Here is a 16,122-nt window from a genome sequence, read left to right as displayed (position 1 = left end):
CTTCCACAGAAAGAAATCCTGGTTGCCGCTGTGACACCCACACCCAGACCTGCCCCATGAGTTCCTGTGCAAATCCATACAAGTCACAGCCCAGTGCCAGCACCCAAACTGGGTGCTGCTAATGTCCCCTCACCACCACACCCTCCCACAGCCACACTTTCCTAGGGAAAGGATTTTCATTTTTCTCTTCTGTGGTTTCCCACCTTGCTGTGACTTGTAGCTCAGACCCCTCCCAAGGGGTTAAGTCTGTGTTTAGCAACCCTCAGTGGATCCTTTATTCTTACTGCTATTCCTGCAAAGGAAAGAGCAGAAGCAGCACAGCGGGGCTCTGGAAGTCATTCTCCGGTTAACTTATGAAGCAGAAAGCGAGCCAAGCTCTGCGCGCCTTGAACCCATCCCTGTCAGAGGCATCCACCACCAGTGAGATACCACCAAATTCTCCAATACATTTTGGGGGCGCTTATGAGAGAGGCATTCACGATGTGTTCTTCACCATGTCTGTTTTGCAGGGCCAGAGCTCTCCCTACATGTTGTGCTCCCTGGGCACAAACACAGCCCATGTCACCAAGGCACCCAGTTGGTGGTCCCAGCTTGCCAAACCCCTGATGCGGTAGGAAAACACAGGCAGGCACAAGCCAAGTTTAACAAGTAACCTAGAAAGTCAGTGACCGCAGGAAGATTTGAAACAATGCTCTTGGAGACCTGGTGTAGCTTCCTATCCTTACACAGCTCGTCAGCCCATTTTGTGGCAAGGTAATAAGGAAATAATGGATCAAGCTCAGAACAGGCGTAAGTGGTGCTAGGACAGTAATCAGTTTGAGTACATGCAGGCAAATACATCCAAAGTTTGCTAAAAGTTAGGTACCTGAATACACTTGGGGGAAAAAAAAAAAATGTTTTTTAATTGCAAAGACTGCATTAAAAAAAAACATTTGTAGAAATAATTACCTTAATCCACTCAAAGTCACCATGGGCAACTAATGAGATAAAGAAACAAAACCTTTATCACTCCCTTGTTCTCCAAAGATTTTTAAGATGCCATGTAAAAGCAGCATGCCCCACAGTTTCCCTTAGATTTCCCTTCCGAAAAGTATGCCGCCAGCAGCAGGCATCGCCATCTACTGAAGCCACCAGACACCCAACAGTTTGGGAGAGAAACTTAAGCCCAGTCCTCCCAGTCTCACTGATTGTGTTGCTATTCCCCACTGCGCAGCCTTTGCAGTGAAGAGAAAAAGTTCACATCCAGCCATGCCTGCAAAGGAGTTTCAGCTCACCGTTCAAAAGCTGAACAAACCTCTGGCTCTTCAGAAACCAAGAGCAAAGGATTAGTTTTCCTGGTCTTGGTGCAAACATTTTCCACTCAAATTTGAGACACACCAGCCCCCACAGGCATTTTGTCCAAGTGTCTCCTGCAAAATACGTATTTATAGAAATGTGCATTTACATAACTGAAAAGATCCATTCAGCTTTTAAGTCTTCGTTGGGAAGAGGAAACCGCAATAATTGACAGCAAACTTTGCAGAGGCTTCTCACACCTGCTTTACACCTTGCTGCAAGCAGCTTGTACAGCCTTGAACTTTAAACAGTCAAGTGGGTTGTTACCGTACGAGCCCACTGTCAGTGCTGAACAGTCCCAGGACACCTCCAACACCTCCTGAAATAGGTAAGGGGTGGAGGGTCCTCCTCGCAACTGCACCCCTCAGAGCCTGTAGACAGAAAGGCCCCCCTTTACAAGGAGGATTTCAACTCAGCTGAACTCAGCCAGCAGAATCAACCGGTTGGTGCATTTTTTAATTTCCACATGGGTTTTTCAAATTTCAAAAAACATATACTTTACATTATCGCACATGGCTTGTTTCTACACTCAAACCCAAAACATTTGTTGGCTGTGGGGGTGCCAAATAGCCCCCAGCCCGCAGTCGCTTCCTCTCCCCCTACTCCCGCACCGCTTGGCACGTGTGCCACACAGATGCCAAGCTGTGGAAGGGATTTTTTTTTTCTTTTCCCCTTCCCTGCTGCATCTGGTTCCTCAGTGGAATCTGCAGGCAGTTGCGCTGGCAGATGCCTTTGGGTGGCTGCCTGCGTCAGCTGGGCTGGGGTGTGAGGGCAGCGACAGCGCAGGGCTCCCCGGCGAGCAGCTCACAGAATCACAGAATGGCTGGGGCTGAAGGGACCTCTGTGGATCATCTAGTCTGACCCACCTGCTAAAACAGGTTCCCCTAGAGCACATTGCACAGGACCATACCCAGGTGGGTTTTAAATATCTCCAGAGAAGGAGAATCCACAACCTCTCTGGGCAGCCTGCTCCAGTGCTCTGGCACCAACAAAGTGAAAAAGTTTCTCCTTATGTTCAGATAAACATACCATGTTACAGTCTGTACCCGCTGCCCATTTTCCTGTCATTGGGCATCACTGAAAAGAGTCTGGTCCCACCCTCTTGACACCCACCCTTAAGATACTTCTATGCATTGACAAGATCCCCTCTCAGCCTCCTCTTCCCCAGCTCCTGCGAGGTCTGCATGGGGTGAAATTAAGCAAAAAGCAAAGGCATCTGGGAAAGGGAGGTTTTGCTCAGAGATCTGTTCACAAGCCAACGGTTCAAGGCGCTGCCCTGGCCTCACCTTTTCCCTCCTGGAGGTAAATCCCGTTCGGCAGAGCCGGGCCCGGGGCAGCTGCAGTGAGCGGCAGCTCCCGGCAGAGGCCACCGCAGCCCACGCGTCCCCCGCCCGCTCCCCACAGCACCGACCCAACCTCCTGTGCGCAGCCCAGCCAGGCTGGAACGAGCCCAAAGCTGGTTATGGGGTGCCAGCACCCTGCACCAGGGAGCCCACTGCCCTCCTACACCACTGAACTTCATCCCCACAGCCCTGACACAGCAAAAAGCGGCTAAACAATAAAAGGCAGCAGAGGAAAGGCAAAGTGCCATTACTCAGACCTTACTTGAGTTCAGTCGGGGAAAATCTGTGAATTCTGCGTGTCCTGCTGAAGCACTGCTGAGCTCAGCAGCTCCTGCCACCAGCATCTCTGCCACTAGGTCCATTTAATATCAGCCCACGAGCTGAAGGGAGGGTAATGATGGAGATGCTCAGCATACCTATGGGGACAGCAAGGTCTTCAGCATTCGGCATGGTCAGTCCTGCAACATGTAGGGCACCCACCTTCTTCTACCTGCTGCAAGGAAACAGTCAGGGGAGAAGAAACACAGTGAAGCCAATCATCAAGATTTCTAGAAAACTTAAACAAGAACTTTTAAAACCAGAATGATGGGCATGTGAGAGATATTTGGCCAAAAGTATTTCCCAGCAAACCCTCTGTCTTTCTGACAGAAATATTAAAACTTGCAGTGGAAGCGAGTGTTTGCCTATTGTTTATGAGAACTAGTTTCTGGAGGCCAGATGCATAGAGAAGGGCTCTTCGTGCTCAACTGCCTGAGCCTGGCAAACACACTGTGTTTACAGGGAGGCCTGAGGGGAGGCTAAGGGGGAAAAGCACATCCCATCCTTACCCTCAGTACATCCCCACGCATGCCTCTTCTTCACAGGCACAAGCCTGCAAAGTCTACAGGTGCTCCCGGATTTGCTTTCTCCTCTTTCACCCGGGGACTGCCACATATCATCACTAATGAAACCTCCGTTTACATTATACAGTCCTTTCCCACTTGCAGCATATGCTCACTGGAAAAAACCCCACACATTACTGCTCGTAGCCCCATTGCAAGATCTCTTTTTTTGCACTTCAAACCAGTCTATAATATACGATAGAGCGCCAACGCTTTCATTGACATATAGCTTGTTCACTTGGATGTCACGAGACAGCAAACAAGTGAATCTAAACAACGCAGCTAGCTAGTTATATGGCTAATTTGGTGGCTTGCTTTGATTTCATAAATAAATTAGTTTAGTCTCCTGAACAGAGAGAGAAACACAAACCGAGGATCTGAACAGCGTTGCTGCCCTTCATTATCAAGAGGGCCTTGCTCAAGTAGAAACGTCATTTGTTTTGAGTGTAGGTTTTATGTGAGTACAACCAATTTCTACCCAAATACATGAGGCACTAGTAAGTGGTATAAAGAACCACAGTCAAAGGTGTTTTCCCATTGAAATACTGGACACAGGATCTGTGTTAAGGGGTGCAGGAAAACTACAGAGGGCTGGAAGCAGAGCTGGGGTACAGACCAGCACTCCAGGGTGTCCTGCGTGCGGGCTGCAGTAACACCAACTGCTGCCAGCTCATCACTGACTACATACCAGACTCCAGCCTGAGTTTTGCGTGGGAATAAGACATAGGGGTTTTTTTTTAATCCCTCCCTTCTGGATAGAAATAGCTCATTAAATATTTATTTTTTTCAATTAAAGAGTCATTTTGAAAAAAAAAAAGTTAATATTCATCCTTTTAACGTGTGGTGGGTTCAGAGCATCCGTGCTCTTTGCACACATCAGAACCAAAGCACGGACATGAGCAGAAACTGTTTAAAATGCATCTGAACTGCATGATACACCAAAAAAATCACCCACACCAAAATCAAAGGTGCTTCAATCAAAATAAATACAAATCCTCCAAAACCTGAAAAATAGTAGTGTGAAACAGTAGTAATTTTTTTTTTTTTAAAAGTGTTTAAAATAAAGTATTTCAGGTGTTACTTAAAATAATATTTAAGCTAAAAGCTTCATCAAATAATTAGGCAAGATGTCAAACAAAATCTTTAGTGGCAAAAGATTTTCAGTCTGACTTCACAAAAACTTCTTCAAATTCTCCTCTGTCGCCATGGAGCCCATTTGCTCTATTGCAGAAGGATAATCTAGCGATCAGCCCAGTGCTCTGAAATCTGGATTTCAACATATCATCCTGGAGCCTGCTCACAAAAGTCTTTCACCTCTTTGCCTCCCACCTCTTTCTCTGTGAACCGAGGTGGTGGCACTTCTCTTCCTACAACTTGTTGGAAGATCAAACAAAGACTCAAGTGCAGAGGTACCAGGACCATAAAGACTTTTTAGATGGACCGAAGCAGCCCTGTGAGCTGAATTTGTGGTCTCACTCTCCATGGAACTGGAATTACAAAATTAATCCACTCTGTACATGGTCTGGATAAAACACCGGAGGAGTTCTGCTGTATGGCTTTTGTGGATCTGGGTTGACATAAACAGTAGAGGCAGACCCTTCCACCAAATCCTTTCCTTGGGTCACAACATTCCTATTTATGGAATCTATTACAGCACTTATTAAAAAATTTACTACTATTAACGCTGCTAAAATTGCATGTTCAGCAGGAGGGAAAGCTGTGCCTCGACACAGCTTAGGAGAACAGCCACCAGCTGGAAGAAACATCTCACCTTGAACTTCAGGCAAAATGAAGACAATTCTTTTAGCAACAGAAAAATCCACTGGAGAAAGTTGATACGAGTGGCAGAGAGATGGGTGGGCTTGTTAGCAAGGACAAGTGTACTTTGGAACACTGGAGCTTTTTAAGATCTATCAGTTAAGGTAGTTAGACCAGCGCATGGACGTGAAACAGAATGTCTCTCCATCACTGCTCTGTTGAGCCTGTTAACTTGTATTTCATTACGGCATTCATTCAAGTAAAACGTCCAGTCCCCAAATGAAAGCTTAAAAAAGGAACCCAACGCACACTGCTTCTATTGAATCCCATACTCACCAATTTTGGCAGATAAAAATGGGCCTTATTTGGCCCAATTCATGGTATGGCATGTTTTGAGGAACATGGCGCCCCGCTCACATTTTTCATGATCCTTCATGCACAACTGAAGTGCAATTTAGTCTAAAATACCCAGATTCTGCACTCAGCATTCAGAATACTTAGAGCAATATCCCACTACACCAAAGTCAACTTATTTTATGGCACTGACATCAGTGTAAACAGAAGTAGAATTAATCTTTGTCACTCATGTACTAATCAGGGAAAACCTGTTCCAGCTTCTGAAAAAAAAAAAAAAAAAGGAATTTCATGAGCATTTGGAGTACAATGAAATGGAAAAGGAGGTACCTAGGTACCTATACACACTTGCTATAAATGAAAGATGGTTGCGAATCTGGGGAAATATCATGAAGATTCACAGAGTATTTAGCTGAATTAAAAAAAATAATTCAAGAGTTTTATTATATGGACAGTTGCACAGAGGGACCAATTTCAAGCGTCCTTTTTCTGGTGTCATCCCTATTGAACGCAGGGCACCATGCCAACATGTTTACTCCAGTTATGTTATGGCTCCCATTTGACACACCAGTGGGAACGTGCTCCCCAAATTTTGGCAAAGAGGACTCCAAGAACTCGATAATGGATGGGCCATACTCTTTATAATCATGGACCATTTGTCCTAAAAATCATCCTGTAAACAAAACCGGTATGGGTACGGAAGAAGGAAAAAAAAACCCAACCAGCTGATTTTCTGTTTGTTCCTATGTATATAGCAGTAGCTCCTGAGTGTCTGGGACAGAGGGACATGACAGAGTGGGAAGCTCTCTCTAGATAAACGGAGCAGATACTCTGGCCTAAAGCTTGTAAGTTTTACTCATCTCCTGCTCCAGCCTGAGCTGCTCTTGTCCAAGTCCCAGCAAGTCCCTCCAGCCCTGCTGTGCACTATGAGGTGTAAGACATCCTTCGAAGAAAGGGAAACAACTGCCTGTTTTGTGCAACAAATCAACACAGAAAATAGTTTAAATTTTGATCATAAAGCCATGAACATTTGCAATTACCCATGACTAAACTATAGATTTTATATATTAAAACCCTGCCAAATCAATTCAAAGAGTGAGTTAAGAGCTCCTGGCTCCTGGCCCCTTTCTAAGTCCACTACCCTAATCCCAGTTGTCCTTGTGATAAATACAAGTTAACTGTTACAGAAGTAACATCAGGCTTTAAAGTTCCCTCAGTGTGTTGCTGCAAGGTCGAATCCGTGGGGTAACATTTTCATTACCTCTTTTGCTGGTGCCCTCTGTTGCGTCAAAGTTCTCCAGCATTCTTCCAAACGCCAAGCGCTGGCATTTCAAAGGACACAGCTTGTTTGGGATCAAAATACACAGCAGTTGTTGCCCTCTCCATTTAGGCCTTAAGCCTTGAATCAACAGTAAGAATCCTGGACAGAGGAAAATACAGTGCTGACAAATACGTAATTCAATTAAATAGGCAGACATTGTTTCAGCAATAGCCTTTTCCTCTGATCCACCTCTTTCACAATTCTTTGTCTTAATATTATGACCTACTTGAAACACTTGAGCTCATGAATGGATTAAAGAGGGTTTCATTTGTTTTATTTATTATTTTTACTGCTTTGCTTGGCTTTTTGCAAACAGGGGAGGCACAGCCCTCATTTAGAATTCACTGTAACATGCACATTCTTCCCTCCTCTGCTGAGAGGAGAAGGGGGAAAAAAAACAACAACAAAAAGATCACAACTGTTTCAAAAGTACCAAAACTCTTGGGTAATCCATCATCAGTGTTGACTGATTAACGAAAGCAGCTTTAGAGCACAAACATTTAAAAACTTAGATAAGACATATATTTACTGCAACAGTAAGTAGGTGGATTTTTTTAAAAGTATTTTCTCCAATTATTTTTTTTGAACTTATGGCAGAGTCTCAATATTACATATTTACCTTTTTAGCCTGCTTTCCGCTTAAATTCAGTCTTTGGTTTTAAAGGGCGAGTCCTCACACCCTCCCAAATGTGATTTCCGTATTGTACTATTTCACTGTGATAGTTGTGTATCCCTTGAAAAGCATCAATGAGGCATTATATCAACAAGGACTCAAGCTTCCATTTATCTTCAAATATTTCACAATCCGCTGCAGTATATTCTCAGTTGCAATTTTTGCTTTCAAGTTTAGCCACCATGTGTGTAGCATTAATTTCTCTGTTCACATGTAATTCATTCAGGGACTTACACCAGCTGAGAACCACATATGGAGGCCCAGATTTACAGAGCTTTTATTTTGTGCCATGGAAGCCTACAAGAAACAATTTTCTATTTGAATATTGAGTGTTTACAGAGGTCTTGTTGTTCACTAGAGACAGTGGATTATGAAATCATATTCTGCAAGAATTCTATCCAAAAAACCTGACTGCAACATTTATTAACTCCTCTTTGTTCAAGTGCTCACTGGGTTCTTATAGGGCAATTAAACATTCCTTCTTCTCTCTCAGGGTTTGTTGTTTATTATTATTTACTGCTTTTAAAAAACTGTTGGTCCAGCTTCAGCCAGTTTCTGTTGTGTCCTCCTGCACACCTTCGTGTGCCCACAGCACTGCAGCAGAGACAGAGATGAGGGGTGGGACATGGGTCTCAAGCAGACCAACACACGCTCTAAAGCTCAGCACAGCTTTGATACCACATTTTCTGGAGCTGAATTACACATGACAAGCAGTCAAGAAATTGCATGAAGGGTATTCACACCATAGATATCACTAAGTTCCCCAGTGCAGGCACCTCTACTAGGCAACTAATATTTGGGGTTGAGAACACATTCCTATATTACCACATTTGAGTCAGCTCTGAATTCAGATCTCTAAGACCCTTCTGTGGTACTCATTCAGACTTGTTTTGAGAAAACAATGACACATACTCAGTGACTAATGTCCCACATAATTAATCCTGTAGCACCTTATTTAACAAGATTTCAAGGCGAATGGAACATTTTGACGGAAAGCAAGAAATCTGCAGTTAAACCTAACCCTGACAACAATCCTTGGAGAGATGCTTCAGCATTAAGTCTGGAGGAGACACCGTGTCCTTGTGGCATTTGAGAGGGGAGCTGGGGTGGAGGCTGAGCTTCCCCAGCCTCCCATGGGCTTCTCCTCTTGTCCCCTGGGGCCACCTCCCTCCCCATCACTACCAGAGGTAGCAGAGCTGGGTGAACATGAGGTCTGGTTTTGGCGACGGCTGACAGCGTCCCTGGCAAAGGACACAAAGTGTAAATTGACTTTAATTAGGGATCACCCATGTGGCCTCCAATGTATCAGTTTAAATTAAATGTTAGCAACTGTCAATTTCTTCTTTCACCCAAGACCCAAATCCTGTAAATACAAGGACCATAACAAATCTCTGAAGCAGGCTTCAGCACACATATATGGAAAACATACTAAACTATAAATACTGTATACCATATGGCATAAGATTATCTAATTTCACTTCATAACTGGTGATAAATGACCAATCAACTGACGTGCAGAATGAAATGCCAAGCAACAATCCAGTTAGCCTTCAGATGGCTCTGAGGTTTCATCATAACCCACTGCACCACTAAAAATAAGCACAGCCCTGTTTCACTGACACAAGAGTGTGGACACAGTGGGAACCTGTGCAAGACTAGGCCTGCCTTCGGAGCCAGAATGTGCCCTCATCTCTCTGCAGATACGTTAAAGGTGAGGAAGCTGGATAAGGAGGACATCAACGGCTCCAAAGGAAAAATTGTGAGTTCTCCATCTATTTATATGAAAAAGCTATTTTGGAAAGGTACCACTCGTTCCTCAGCTCTTGCTGAGACCAGAGGTCCATCACAAAGGCTCCTGAGCTCTACCGCAAAACAAACAACAGAAGAACTTCTTGTGTACTCATTGCTATTATACCGCACCTTTATCCATTTTTTGCCTCACTACTAAAAAGATTTAATCACTGCACACACCAAAGCTCTACTGTTCTGTTCCCCATAACTGTAAAGGGCTCCTACTCCAGCAGTGAGGTATCAGTCCTCAGAAACAGAAAATCAGCACTCTGAAGACCAAGATGGAAGTTACTCTTATATTCCTGAGTTGAAAAAAAGGAATTTAATCATTTGCTGAATTCACAGTGCCAAGAGGAACCACCAGCAAACTGTTGCAGGTTGTCTCTAAGAGAAATCACAAAGCTATTTACAATGGTACCTGAACATTCACACATGGAGAGAACATGGTAGATACAGTCTACTCAGAGGCACTGGAAGTTGAATGAATGAACCACACAGAGCTTTAAAAATTAGTCCAAAGCCCAAATCAACTTATTTCAAAGTTAAACAGCAATGTCATCAGCTCTGATTTTGTTAGGAGCTTTGCTCCAGAAGCAGAGAGATCCATCAGTCCACAAATCCATTTCCCAGGAGAGTGCTGGAAAATGGTTTTGTTGGCTCATTTAAAATTAGCCTGGGTACAGCAGTTATGAATATACTGTGCAGAAAATTGTGCACTGAATGATAAACAAATAGGTTGCTATGATTTGATGCTATTTTAATAGCTGGTGATTAACCAAGTGAATGCCATTTGGTCTGGCCTTATTTGCCAAATGGTTCCTCTCTCCTACCACCTAGGTAATTATAAAGTAGCGTCCTATACAACCATGCACTACTACCATTATTTTTTAGAAAAACTGTAGCTTCTTGTAAGGTATATACTCACTTGTATCGATCCCAGCATTGATCCTCTTGTAGTCATCTGAAGGAAGAGCTTTTTCTAGCAAGCTGTATTGAGGGCTTGTCTTTGATGTGAAGTTCAGGTCCATGATGTCTTCTTCACCAGAAACATTTGAGATATTTCAAACGGATACATGCTTAAGATCCCCCGTTCACCTCAAAAGAATCTGCTGAGACAAACACAGACACCATGACTAACCAATCTGAACAAAATGCTTCCTTGCCTTGTTTATTACGGTCAACTGATGAAGTCTAGAGCTTGCCATACTTCCCCAACAGCCTGATTTCTTATGCAGCAGTTTTCAGCTTGAGGACTGCTGAGTGTCAACTTCTATACTGAACTTATTGAGACTGAAAGCCTGTAAAGGACAATGCACTACTATGTTAAACCAGAACAGGAAACAAATCCATTGCTGGCTTCTTGTTAAGCCTGAAATGGGGTTATTTTGTGTCCAACCACTAGTGCATGCAGGATCCTTTCCCAGATAAGCCCATGCTTGCTGCAGATGTGGTGGCCCTGAGGTGTTCATCCTTGCTCTCCACTGGAGATTGCCTTGAGATGATGGGTGTGCGTATTGTCAGCTCTCAGCCCAGGTAGGGCAAGTGAGGTTCACAAGCTTGTGCATCTCAGTAACAGCAGCTACAGCAAAGCTCATCCTTTCCTACAGTAAGGAACTAGAGATGCACTACTGAATCCACTTTATTATGTCTAAATATTGTTTTATCTATATTACTTGGAATTTCACCTTTTTTTTTTTATTATGGGTTATTTTTATGAGAGAGCATTAATTGGCACCTCAGCACTGACAGAAGTATGTCTCAGGTGTACAGGGCCAATGCCCTGTTGTGTCTCCTCAGGGTGCGTTAATTAGCACTACTGCACTGGCTCATATCCTTGCCCAGTTCTAATGCCAGAGGTTAAACTGTCCCCTGGCTGTGTCACCAATTTAAAATCTGAATAGCTCTTCATATGCATAACACACTTTAATGTTGCTTTTTTTCCACAGTGCTGATACTGAACAAACAAATTTCTGAGTGAGATCTCAAAGGTTTGCCTTTGCTCCAGCACTAGTTTGCTTTTACTTGACTATTTTTAAACTAGTCATTTACTCTGTACCTCACCTGAACAAAAACAGAAAAATATTAACACTTCATGTAAAAATTCCTGCTTCCTTGAAAATTGATTTAAAAAAATAAAAATAAAAATAAAAAAAAGAGGTAGTTAAAAGAGTTTCTTACTCAGTAATTTCAGTAATGATCCCCACTTTAACTTCTCCAAGTCCTTCACAAATCACTCAGACCCAATGCTACAAAATGCTTTAGAATGTACCTTGCTCTGTGCAGACAGTTCGGATCTTCTTGTGTACTTCAAAAAAACACAAGTGCAGGTAATAACGTTTTGCTGAATTGCACAAAACAGCAGGGTAATTTTTGCCTCTGTTGTATGAAAGATTAAATGGAGACACAGGAACTTTTAAAGCCAGTGCTATCAGAAGACTCCACAAATGGTACTTTATTCTACCTTTTTAAGTTGACTATCAGAGGCACCAGGCAAACATCACCTTCTGCTTCTGTGGCCAGACAACGCTGCCTTCTTCCCCAGACAAGCACCATTCCTGCCTTATCACAGAAATTTGCATTTCATTTCTCCATTACATGAGCTAGCTGCGTTTTGTGGCTGCACAAAGAGGAGCTTTGTCTCCTAACCAAAGGCAGGCAAATAACTAGCTATTGAATTTTAAAAGGAAAGAAATAATGTGACAAAATGCCATGTTGCTGGAATGCTTCTGCTCACAACCATGCCTGCACAGATGGAGCAGAGCCTTGTCACCAGTGACCTTGTTCGCTCTTCCGCACCGGTTGCATTTTCCAAGTTCCTTACTCCTACTGCAGCTCCGGACCTTCCCTTCTCTGCGGTATTACAACTTGCCAGCAGACATCTCTGAAAGGGAAGTCTTAAGCAAACCATTTAAAAAGGAAAAAAAAAAATCACAGAGGAAATTATATCACTTTGATGTGCCAAAGCGAGCTCTGTGTTGTTGTAGCATGATCGTATCACCTGCCTTTCAATGACTGGCAATTTCAAGCTGCCTCGTCATCACAGACGCTACAGAACCACATCACAGTGCTACAGAACCACAATTTTGAATCACCTGGTCATACCCAGCCATTCAAAAATCAGCCGTTCATAACGGGATTTTTTAAATGCAATTTTTGTAAGAAATTGGGATAACTATTATGTAATTTTTGAATCATTAACCACAGTAAACATGAATCCAAGTAACAAACCAGGTCATTAAGACATCTAGAATGTTGGAAGCTTCTTGACATCTCCCCAGATTTCAGGTGCAGCAGCTGAATGAGCTGTTGTGACCTGCACTGGCAGAAGGGACACAGCAGCATGAACTAGTAAAGGTGTACAGCCATGCAGGAGCTCCTGGTATATTTACTGTTCATTATCGGATGCTGATGCTTTTGCTGCCTCAGTGTTATCTCTTATGGCATTTGCAACTACACTTGCTTCACACCAGCATAACACGATACCACTTCCACTGACAAATTCATTTGGTCCATTCCTATTCTCATTTATGCTTTTTTCTATTCTCTTCCATCCTGCTCAGTGCCTGCGTTTTGCCACGACAGTAAACCCAGATTACATTTCTTCCTTTTGGGCTGCAGGAGGGGCAGGGTGAGATGCCATCACAGAGGGGTTTGTCCTCAGCCATGAGCGTATTGTGCAGAGGATGGGGATGCAACCTGTGATCCATTAGCATCGGAATACTCCAGTGCTACCGAACCACTGTGTGACTCCCTGAGCTCATTAGGGCACTTCCAGAGCCACTCTACATCCCTCTGTGGTGCCTCACCTCTACCACGTGGCAATGAACACAAATAGCTACAAGCACCACGGGCTCAAGCAGCATTACAGCAGAAAAGCACCCGTATGAGGAGCTCAGCAAGCTGGCCTGCCCACTGCAAAACAACATACCAGGTCCCAAGTATTCCCCGTTTTTACCCTGAGAGCTTCTTTAAAAGTCACATTATTCTTAAACATGGAGCCCAGTCTTAAACAGGTAAACTCCTGCAGCATAAGCAAAGACTGCAGGATCACACAAATTGTAATTAAATTGCTAAAGTAGGTCAGCACTGTGTGTATGGCAGTGCAGGGGTACTCTGGCTTTAATGATATCAAATATTTTGAGAAGTAAACTGAAAACACTTAGTCAAATTAAGTGTTTTCTTTAAGCTGTCAGCATTGCAAGCATTGCCAAGATTGGATTAGATGCAGTCTATACGCTTCAAATCCTAACAGCAAAGGATCCAAAATGGAAAGTAGTGCACAAAGGCAAAGCAAATGCTATATATTGTCTGTAAAGCAGCAGATCTCAGTTTACTGATTGGCCAAATAGTTTGGAACAGCATGACTCATCTCCAGAAAAGCAGTGTTGCTGCTGGCTCCTATGCAACCCAGTTTGTTAGAGTGTGACAGTCCCACCTGCTAAACAGTGGGTTTTACAACTGGGGAAAACAGGGTGATCCTAATTCAACCCCGGATCAGTCCTGCCTCTGCAGTCTGGCCCAAAACAATGCAGACTTAATGACAGACTTAAAAGTATATATACACAAGTGGCAATTCAAATTACATATGAAAGTATAATCATGTTACACAAGGTATCCACATGAATCTTGGGCCACTGGTTATCAATGGGCAGGGATGCAACATGACAGACCCTCCATTCTTCTGGTCACGCTGTTAAAATTCTCTGCAGCTGTTTTGGTTTGACTTTGGATCTTGCACATCCAGATGATGCCTCTCCAACAGCTACGATTTAATTCACACAGTATCACAGTATGTTTGGGATTGGAAGGGACCTCAAAAGATCATCTAGTCCAATCCCCATGCTGGAGCAGGAACGCTTAGGTGAGGTCGCACAGGAACATGTCCAGGTGGGTTTTGAATGTCTCCAGAGAAGGAGACTCCACAACCTCCCTGGGCAGCCTGTTCCAGTGTCTGTCACCCTCACTGAGAAGAAGTTTTTTCTCAAATTTAAGTGGAACCTCTTGTGTTCCAGCTTGAACCCACTACCCCTTGTCCTATCCTTGTTTGCCACCGAGAAGAGCCTGGCTCCATCCTCATGGCACTCACCCTTTATATATTTGTAAACATTAATGAGGTCAGCCCTCAGTCTCCTCTTCTCCAAACTAAAGAGACCCAGCTCCCTCAGCCTTTCTTCATAAGGGAGATGCTCCACTCCCTTAATCATCTTCCTTGCCCTACGCTGGACCCTCTCCAGCAGTTCCCTGTCCTTCTGGAACTGAGGGGCCCAGAACTGGACACAATATTCCAGATGTGGTCTCACCAGGGCGGAGTAGAGGGGAAGGAGGACTTCTCTCGATCTACTAACCACCCCCCTTGTAATACACCCAAGGATGCCACTGGCCTTCCTGGCCACAAGGGCACAGTGCTGGTTCATGGTCATCCTGTTGTCCACCAGGACCCCCAGGTCCCTTTCCCCTACACTGCTCTCTAATATGTAATTTCCCAACCTATACTGGAACCTGGGGTTGTTCCTGCCCAGATGCAGGAATCTACACTTTCCCTTGTTAAATTTCATTAGGTTATTCCCCACCCAACTCTCCAGCCTGTCCAGGTCCCGCTGGATGGCAGCACAGCCTTCTGGTGTGTCAGCCACCCCTCCCAGCTTAGTGTCATCAGCAAACTTGCTGATAGTACACTCTATTCCCTCGTCTAAATCGTTAATGAATATATTGAATAATATTGGCCCCAGTACTGACCCCTGAGGCATGCCACTAGATACTGGCCTCCAACTACACTCCGCACCATTGACTACCACTCTCTGGCTTCTCTCCTCAAGCCGGTTTGCAACCCACCTCACTACTCTATTGTCCAGACCACACCTCCTCAACTTAGCTGTGAGGATGCTGTAGGAGACTGTGTCAAAGGCTTTACTTTCATGCTGGAAATTCATGCCTGATTGAAGATATGAGCACTAAGCATCTCAGAGTTAAGGCTACAGGGTCTCCAAGTTGCCTTGCTCACCCCAGCCCTCCACTCTCACCCACCAGCTCCTAAAACACAGCACACAAAATTGGTCAGTGTCTTGGAAAACTGAAGTCTAAGGTTGCAAAAGAAATCAATGGCAAAACCAGGAATAAACCCCAAATATGCCATTTACTTCAACAACATGAATACAAATATCAAACAAGAGTAGCTAAAACATCAACAAACTATGATAAGTAGCTAAAACACAGAAGTTGTCATCACCATGTCTGGACAGAATTTTGACAAGTCCTCAGATAAATCTTCTTCATCTCCTTTGCCCACAGAAAGTTGGTATTTTGAAGATAAATTCTCAAGTCAAAAGATATACATCAATTTTTAGTTCTAGGAAAAAAAAAAAAAACACCACCACAAAACTAGACATACAAAGCAGATGCTTTTTACTAAAGCTTTTTTACATAAAAGACTATTATTTCATCATTAAGTTGATTCAAAAATGTTCCAAACAGTGGTGGTGAATGCGGTTCCCAGTGGAGACAGACTACAGGTGCATGTTGGCATCTGTTCATCTGACAGCATACAAATCCTTTAAAAATAATAAAAAGCTTCTACTTAGTTAGGGAGTGCCACCAAGCGTTACATAGGGTTCAGTTTCAAAGTTCAGCTTTAAAAATGTACTGTATTAAAATAACAAGTATCAGTTA

General features: G+C 43.6%; 1 long non-coding RNA gene across 1 annotated transcript; it reads right to left on the bottom strand.

Moving 5' to 3' along the window:
- Nucleotides 1-1,274: 1,274 nt before the first annotated feature.
- Nucleotides 1,275-10,565, bottom strand: LOC135580102 (uncharacterized). The gene is made up of 4 exons (XR_010474269.1): nt 10,382-10,565; nt 6,933-7,091; nt 2,941-3,171; nt 1,275-1,409 (listed from the first exon to the last, which is right to left on the bottom strand). It is a non-coding gene; the product is annotated as an uncharacterized LOC135580102 (long non-coding RNA).
- Between the last annotated feature and the right edge of the window lie 5,557 nt (nt 10,566-16,122).

This window comes from Columba livia, chromosome 8, assembly GCF_036013475.1.
Source record: "Columba livia isolate bColLiv1 breed racing homer chromosome 8, bColLiv1.pat.W.v2, whole genome shotgun sequence".
Classification (NCBI taxonomy): Eukaryota; Metazoa; Chordata; class Aves; order Columbiformes; family Columbidae; genus Columba; species Columba livia.
Note: the sequence above shows the minus strand (reverse complement) of the source record. Positions and strands in the feature narration are given on the sequence as shown.